This window comes from Chenopodium album, chromosome 27 (assembly GCF_948465745.1).
Source record: "Chenopodium album chromosome 27, dcCheAlbu1.1, whole genome shotgun sequence".
Lineage (NCBI taxonomy): Eukaryota > Viridiplantae > Streptophyta > Magnoliopsida > Caryophyllales > Amaranthaceae > Chenopodium > Chenopodium album.
The window spans coordinates 30,858,850-30,867,242 of NC_137860.1; the positions used below are offsets into that span (position 1 = coordinate 30,858,850).

The window sequence follows — 8,393 nt, forward strand, 5'->3', positions numbered from 1 at the left end:
TCTATTAAATGATTCCAGATTAAGCTAGAAAATGATAGTGTGATAATATCCACCTTATCTCAAAGATTTTGCTAACTCTTCACTCGGTAATTAGGTTATAGCTGCACCACTTTATATTAAAATTTTATGTAGGATATATTGGCAAACTATTCAGTGTCCAATTAATTGAGTTCTAACTAGACAATCGTTCTGCACCATCATTATGTCATGTGTGGCCGGATCATATTATTGATTTATGGGTAGGATTTTGGAGATCACAGCTCTAGTGGTGACAAAAGTACTTCCAAATCATTAGCAATACTATTCTTGTTAACCATGAGCTATAGCGACTAGATTGTATAAGAACAGAAACATACTAGGCTTCAGCTTTAACAAATTTAGCAAACAAAGCTGATGAGTAACGTGATTGAGTCATAATGAGTAGGTTGATTTTGTATGAGAATTGTCATGTTCTTAGAGTCAATTGTTTTGATAATCGAATATTTCAGCCATAAGGGACCATCCATATTAGGAAGAACCAAATTATCGATATGAGAGGTGGTAGTGAAAAGATTACTAGATGAGGGAAGACTGGTGATGGGAGAGTTTGGAGTCATCTTGCAAGTTGCTCGGATGAGCACAAGTCTAAGTGTTCTGTTGGAATAAAACATCCACTAGACTTCACCGAAATCTTTTTCATTACATTTAGAATCAGGATATGTACTCAGGGAATTGCAACTTGTAGGCTTTGAATGGATGATGATTCATAGGGTTAGGATGTTTGTATGGCCTATCCTCTTGAATACAGTTCCCCTAGGGCATGGTTAATGATAAATGTTATGATATATTTAAAAATGAAACTCTGTGGGTAAGGGATGCATCTACTCTGGTGAGATCAACAAAAATGGCAAATGATGATGTAGTAGTTTGCAATCTTCTATCCACAATGGCATGGTAAGGTCGTATTTTGTTCAACAAAATATATGTTCATAGATATAATGCTATTTGGATTTTAAATACTCATGCATAAGAAGTGGAACCTCTTCCAGTTCATTTAAGTTACAATCAGTTTAATTATACTGAATTATAGTCCCAAACATTGCCCCTCATTAGATCAGAGTTGCTGCCAGTAAAGGATACCTGACATACATTGTTAAGGCCTAGCAATCATCGACTGTTTAAAAGTTGTTTCTTGCAATATTCTAAGTATCTCATATTGCAGCACAATTATGCATATTTTCAAGGTGGGAGGGAATCCTTATCATTCTGTCCATTTCATTTAGATGCTAATGTATTAGGAATTATGGATTCCTTCCACATCTTCACTTGCCTTGTGAAATTTGTGTTTCTGGCTGGTATCAGCCCACATCCCTACTTATACTTAATTAGATGGCTTACCTAGATATTTATATTTATACAAGCATGTGGCTGAGTGTGGAGACTATTAGGATGTATGCATGAGTTATATAAAGGAACAATTTAGACTAGTGCATATTCTACCATGCTTGGGGCAAGGGACCCAGAAACCTGAACTTTACAGAGAACTTCCACTCATTGTGGCTCTTCAATGGCACAAGGATGAAATGCTGATACCTTTGAGGCGAATCTTTGACAGGAATATCGGATGCTATATCTTGATTTGTGGATTGAGTTGAATAAAAGTGGTGAATAATTATACTGTGAAACCTGCTTTATTAACACTCTACGTTTGAGAAGTATAGAGGAGTGAGGAGTCTTTACATCAGATATCTGCTGATGCAAGTGTTTTTACTGTAAAAAGTTGCATCGATATTTGTAGCGTGAAAAGTATAAGATTTTTCTCATATTTTCACATTGATTCCATAATAGTAATAAGATTTGGGTATCTGGAGGTTTAAGGTGATAATATTCTTCGAATTTCAGAAGGGTGACAATCTAATTGGTTGCTCCTAAGCTATTAGTGGTCCATTTACATGTAAAGCTAGGTAATTGGCTTAAATCGTGGGATTAAGTATGCTTCTTCCATAATGACTGCAAAGTGCTATCTGATGCTTAGATTATTCTTGTATTTCAGCCTATCAGATCTCATTTCTCAAGCTTAAGATGAGGTCAGGGCATTAAGAACATAATTGTTCCATCATTATCTGTGATTATACTTACAGAAGATTTGGCTAGACAATTAATTTTTGATGCTAAATTTGTATAGACAAATATGAGTTGATGTGGGGCATGGATTCTTCTTGCACCTCTATATTGTGAAGTCACTCTCATAATAAAAGTGCTAAAATAGGCATACTATTGTGTCCTTTAAACTTTAAAGTCCTGTTCATTCTTCTTGGATCAAAGCTTGAGAGTAGACCTTCAACCTTTTAACCCTCCCCTGCCTTTTTATCTTTTGTTTTTTCTCTCCTTTTCCAAGTTGTAAGAATTATTCTCCTCGGGAATGTAATTTGTGATGGCTACGTTGTCCATGTCTTTCCTATACGGCTTAAACAATCAAGTTGTTGCAATGCATGTTCAGAATTCATTGCTGCTGCCGTGTGCCTGGATTCTGATTCGTCCGAAATTTACACTTCTTTTGTTGCAGGGGGGATAACATGGATTTGGGACTTGAGTTTTACCTGCTAGAAACCTGGAGCTGATCATAGGCCAAGATGCATTCAAGTAGAGACGGCCACAGGCTGTATTTTTTTTTTTTTTTTTTTTTGACACAGGCTGTATTTTAAAACATACTTCGTACTATTGCTGCTGGAAAATTATGACAGACCTAATCCAAATTGGGCTGAAGATGATCAGCTGTTACTTGCAGAAGATGCGGTCTTAACTCAGATAACAACAGTTCATGAATGTAATAGGTTACAGTACAACTTCACCATCATCTTTTGCCCATGTGTTTGGTAATTTGTACATTATAATTGCTGTCAAACAATGAATGATTGAAAATGTTTGAGTCATTTGATGCTTTGCTGCAAGTCTGAAGGCGCGGTAAATTTACAGGCTGATGGCCTAGGTGCAGTTTTCTGTGATTTTTCAAACTAATGGTTGTTATTCCTACGTTGTAATCTATTCATCCTTGTTATACCACATGCTCTGTTCTGACATTGGTGGTTCGCCTTATGTTAACTCAAAAGAATAGAAATTCTTGTTTTTCATGTTCTTTCTATGTTTCTCCCTGAAGGTTGTTGCCTTCCTGCGGAAAAATGATTCAGATGTATAAAGCTATTCCACATATCGTGTAAGACCACAAAATTGCTGACAGAATCTCATGAATTTCAACTTGATTCTTAATTTTACGCTAACTTATTATGGAATATTAAATTAAATTTTATTCCCCCTTGTTTACAATCGCAAGAAGTCACTCATATCCAAAGTTATAAAGAAGACACTATTTCATAAATAGTATGGAATAAAACACTTTGCCAAACTCATAATTTTCCAAAATTCAAATCCCGTCTACATCACTTGCCCTTGTGACACTCTATACACAAAAAAAAAAAAAAAAAAAAAACCGAAATTTCCATTTCAAAAATAATTTTTTTCCTTAACAGCCTAGAATTACAATGCAACTCAAATTTCAAGTACTATAGATGGAGTGAAAACTGGTATCTCCATTTCAGAGCAGAATTGCAAAGCAACCAACAACTTTAGAATATCCAGAATTAGACAACTTAACAGATACAAGTTACAGACGAAGCATATTTGCAAAGAATAGAATATTTCTTGTACGCGAATAATAGTATTTGATTCTAGAGTACATACAGCAGAACAGTATAAAGTCATAAGTATATGTTATTAGCTTAATAAGATGCTCATAAACTACTAAATTTACAAAACATAGCATCTTTGGCTTCTACTCAACAGGAGTCGAAGAATTTTTTTCAGATTGTCTACTTTGAGACTGTTGTCTGAAGTGGTAGAACACTCTCTACTTCCTGCTGCTCAGAATTCCGTTGTGCCACTACCTTCGACATTCCAAACATCTGCCCTTCACACAAGGGCTACAAAAATTAAGTACATACGAAGTATTTTTAAAACACAATATCAGTCATATCACTTAATGTAGGTTATCTAATCAGGGGTAATAAAAGGACCTTTTGAATGGTTTTTGTGAAGCATGACTTGTGTTCATCCATGGAAGCATCGATGAACTCATTAATATGGTCCTTCAGATCTTCGAGGAAAGTCGCATCATCCTTCTTCTTCCTCCTACATGAAGTAATTGCTGGAGTTGGTGCAGTTATCGATGATTTGGTTTCAGTTTGATTCTTCTGAGCATTCATGTTGCCAACCTCCTGAAAAAATTGTGCTCAAAGAGCAACATAACATACAAGATTTTCTTCCAGATCAGAGTATGTCATTCAATTAGTATTAAAAATGAGTGATCTCTCCGGCAAATTTCAATAACCACACAAAAAATTAATCTTTAAGCACCCAGTTCACAATATCTTCAACAATTGAGTAGTAGATGGGAAGTATGAAAGAATGACCCAAAATCTACAACAGGAACATAATAACTATTTCAGCATCCAGTGCACAAAAACCTTCAGAGCATGAGCACCGAGGCATAACCCGACACATCTAGGAAAAGATGATTTAGAGATCACCCGCAAAGCTACCAGATTTGATGACATAACAAACAAATCAACAATATAAACCACTGAAGCAGGAAATTCCCACACCAACATGGACAACATATAAATCTTCAAGTAGCTTGAAACAACCATGGTGAGTAACACATCTTTGTACCCAGAAAAGCCCTCTACAAAAGTCAAAAATCTCCTCGAAAATACAGCAAGAACACAAAAGAAGGCCAAATTTTCTAAAAGAGAACAACCTAAAGTCTTCCATCCCAAGCTCAAAACTGACCGTTCTTCTGAGGTTCCATTCAAAATCCATAACTTGTAAGCATCAAGTAAAAGGAAAAAGAATGATGATTTGAACAATAAGGTGTCAAAATCTAAATTTTTGCAGCGAAGCACGTTGAAGAGCAAGTGCCTATAAGCTTGAGGCTTGTGAAGGATCAAATCAATGATGAGAATCAAGAACTCACACTCTATGTACTCATCGGCAACTGACTTGCAGCTGCCACATTTTAAGAGCCGGATATTTCCTGGTGAATATTGGATGTAGAGCTTTTCAATCCCACGACCACACTTCACACACCGAGGATCCATTTGGACACTATTTTATTTGAATCCTTAATTGAATTCTACCAATATGTACCTGGACCAAAGAAACTGCAATCAAAGCTCAGAGAAGGATACATGAATCAGGTTCAGATGGCATAATATGGCAGCTAAATGTCTCTAAGTTTAGGGGTAGACCAAACAAGAACCAATTGAATCCCAAGTGAAGAAGACTATATCAATGCTTCTATTAAGGTATTGAAAGGATAAGGACCTAGTCACTCATATATTGTTTTCGATTCAGGGAAGTAGAAGGAGCGCAAGGGATCCCCTCCTCTCTATGGTTTCACTAATTTTTTGCTTCCCTATCCCTACAAATAATCATTTTCTTAGTGTTTTCCGCGGCTACCTTGGAGCCCCCACCCAACAAAGCAGCCTTTTGCATTCACATATGGTATGCAAGGAAGTAGAGGATATTCCTAACTTCACTATGCTCCTATCACCTCAAATTCAAATCTTCTTTCTCCTATTCCACCCCCTAAGAACATCTAACCCCGTCGGCCTTAAACCTCAATCAAACGCATCAAGCATTTAACCTTTGAAAAGTTACACTCTCTAAATAACACCAACAACATATAATTGAACATAGAGAGTTCATACCGAGTTTAAGCACTCGAATCTACATTCGGCTAGACCGATAGATTGAGCTCAAATCTAATCTTGTTAGGTGATCCATACTAATGATTTGCTATGATCAATAAAAGTCAAATTACACCCTACTAAGTTCTAAGCTCTAACAAATTGAGGTGCTCAACCTCAGATTTCATATCATAATTAAAAGAAGAAACACAAACCCTTTATGCCTTAAAAAGCCCAAAACAATCATAATTGGCTCAAAAACGCCTAATTACATGAAATCAGAAACAAAAATTTTACAATTCAATTATATCATAATTAATTGTCACTGCTATAGCAAATTACATGAAACCCAACAGCAAAAAAATGCAGTATTTGCAATTAATTTATCTGTTTTTAATAGCAACTACATTAACAATTATGTTCAATATAATTCATAAACACTAACCCACAAAATTAACAAGAAATTTAGATCAAATGAAAAGAATGATATAAAGAAAAACGAGAATTACCTTCGGTAGTGTATGAACTCACAGCTTCAGATTTCCAATTCTCAAATGGTGAACATTCACTCTCTTTCTTCCACTTTTTTGTTTTTCTAAAATAAAAAAAAGGCTACACAGCTATGTTCTTTTGGGCTAAATTTGGCTACTTTTAGTATCCAAAAAATATGGCCTGGGCAGCTTGGACCTATCTAGTATCAAAGCATCGAGTATCTAATGCTATTATTTACTTCCTCCATTTTTTTTATTTTTAATTTTTATTTTTATAATTGCAACACTATTTTAAAATGAAAATGTCATAATAGTTGCAACACATTATAATTGAAAAGTATTTTATGTCAAAAGTTGTACTATAACTCTTATTATAATTTCATGGATCACTAAATTATGCTCATGACAATTTCTCTCCTCCATTTTAAGTGTTTTAAATCACATGAAACTCACTTTTTTTTAAAAAAAAAAATACCGTGGAAAAAGATGTGTTGCAAGTATTAAAAAACGAAAAAAGTATTTTTCTAGTGTTCTAATGCTATTAAATTTGGTTGTAATTTACTCTTTGTTTATGAAATTCTCACTTTCAAAAATATAATTTCTAGTGTTTGTAGTTTGTGAAAAATGGATCTCACTAATCCTTATAAGTTATAACTACATCGACTATGTTTTATTTTTGATTTAAAGAGAGTAAAACACAAATGATATAGTCTAGGTCGAACTTGAATGCTACCCAAAGACTAGACTTTGTTAGTTAATCTTGACTTCCACTACAACTCTATTCATAATGTCATCATTATTAACCTAAGTCATCTACGAGCATATCAGGAGACATGTACTTCTTTAAAAGAAAATTGAGGGTAATTGTTATGGTAGTAATTGTTACAAAGCCAATTTTAATGTTAGAATAGTGTATTCTTTATTAAGTACATACTCCCTCTTTCAAAATTTTATAAAATGATTGAAATTGTTTCACCATTTTAAGGGTGTCAATAATTTCCTTACCGATCTAAAAATAGATAATTCCTTAGCCCATAAATTGTTTTCGCTATTTCTTTTTCATGACCACCAAAAAAATTTCAACCATTAGTATAAACTGATCTTAAGATTAAAACATTGATATTGTACAAATCTATTTTGACCACCAATCAAAATAAACAAATTGTTATACTAAAATTATAAACTTTGACCATAATGGGGGAAAAAATTTAGTGATAAGATGGAGTATTTATTCAAGAACTATGTAAAACTAAAAATAACTCAACCAACCAACTAACTTTGTTTGTGAAAATTTTATGATTATGATAAACAAAAATGACAGTATGCCACTAGAGCTTTCAAAAATAAAAAATAAAAAAATGCCACTAGACATTTTTATTGTTTATTTTTATTGTTCTCATTTTTATTGTTTATTATCATGAAGTTAAATTAAGGTTCCTACCTTTCTTTAAGAAATCCCTTGACTACTACCAATTGTCAAGCCCACCACATAAAAAATTAACTTCCTTTTGTACTTGCACTAATTTACTCGTATTTATTATAATTGATAAGATACGATTAACCTATCATTCATTCATTCATTCATTAGGTGAATAAATATATAATTGAGTAGTATTTTTAATATATAATAAGAAACGAGTTACTTGCTAATGTAGCAAAGCTTATGTAATCGAAAATAGTAGCGTGTTTGATGTACAATATATAATGCAAGAGTAAAGCCACTTACGCAAGTTGGATTGTTGTAGAATCTGGCAACAAATTCGTTTTAGTTTAACAGATATCTTAATTCTTACTAGCCTTCCTCTACCTTCTTTATAAAATATTAGAGACATTGTACAATTTGTCCATAACTTAGGTTATACTTTAAACTAATTAATTGCTTTTAAGTATTGATAATCATATTTTTATAATATATTTAGCTTTCTATAGTATTATAATAATGCTAATATATATTAAGCTCAGAAATATAGACAAACTAGATTGGTGTTATTATATTATATGTTTGGTAAAGTTTTGTATTTTTCCAACTTCTTACGTACCCTTTAAAGTTAGGGTCTGCTCTCTTCACTTTATTTTCAATTTAGTTCAGCTCCAATAAGTTCAATTCAATTCAGTTCAATTCTTAATTTCCTTCTCTCATAAAATATTCAGTTCAGTTCAGTTCAGCTTTTATAAGTTC

The 8,393-nt window shown here is 33.4% G+C and overlaps 1 pseudogene across 2 annotated transcripts; it reads right to left on the reverse strand.

Moving 5' to 3' along the window:
• Positions 1-4,238: 4,238 nt before the first annotated feature.
• Positions 4,239-6,334, reverse strand: LOC145620493 (protein ARV 1 pseudogene; annotated as a pseudogene). Of its 2 annotated transcripts, none has more exons than XR_014108243.1 (2): positions 6,233-6,334; positions 4,239-5,195 (listed from the first exon to the last, which is right to left on the reverse strand). The product of XR_014108243.1 is annotated as a protein ARV 1 pseudogene, transcript variant X2 (transcript). The 2 variants fall into 2 exon arrangements; XR_014108242.1 differs by having other exon boundaries at positions 4,239-5,181; positions 6,233-6,303.
• Positions 6,335-8,393: the final 2,059 nt, after the last annotated feature.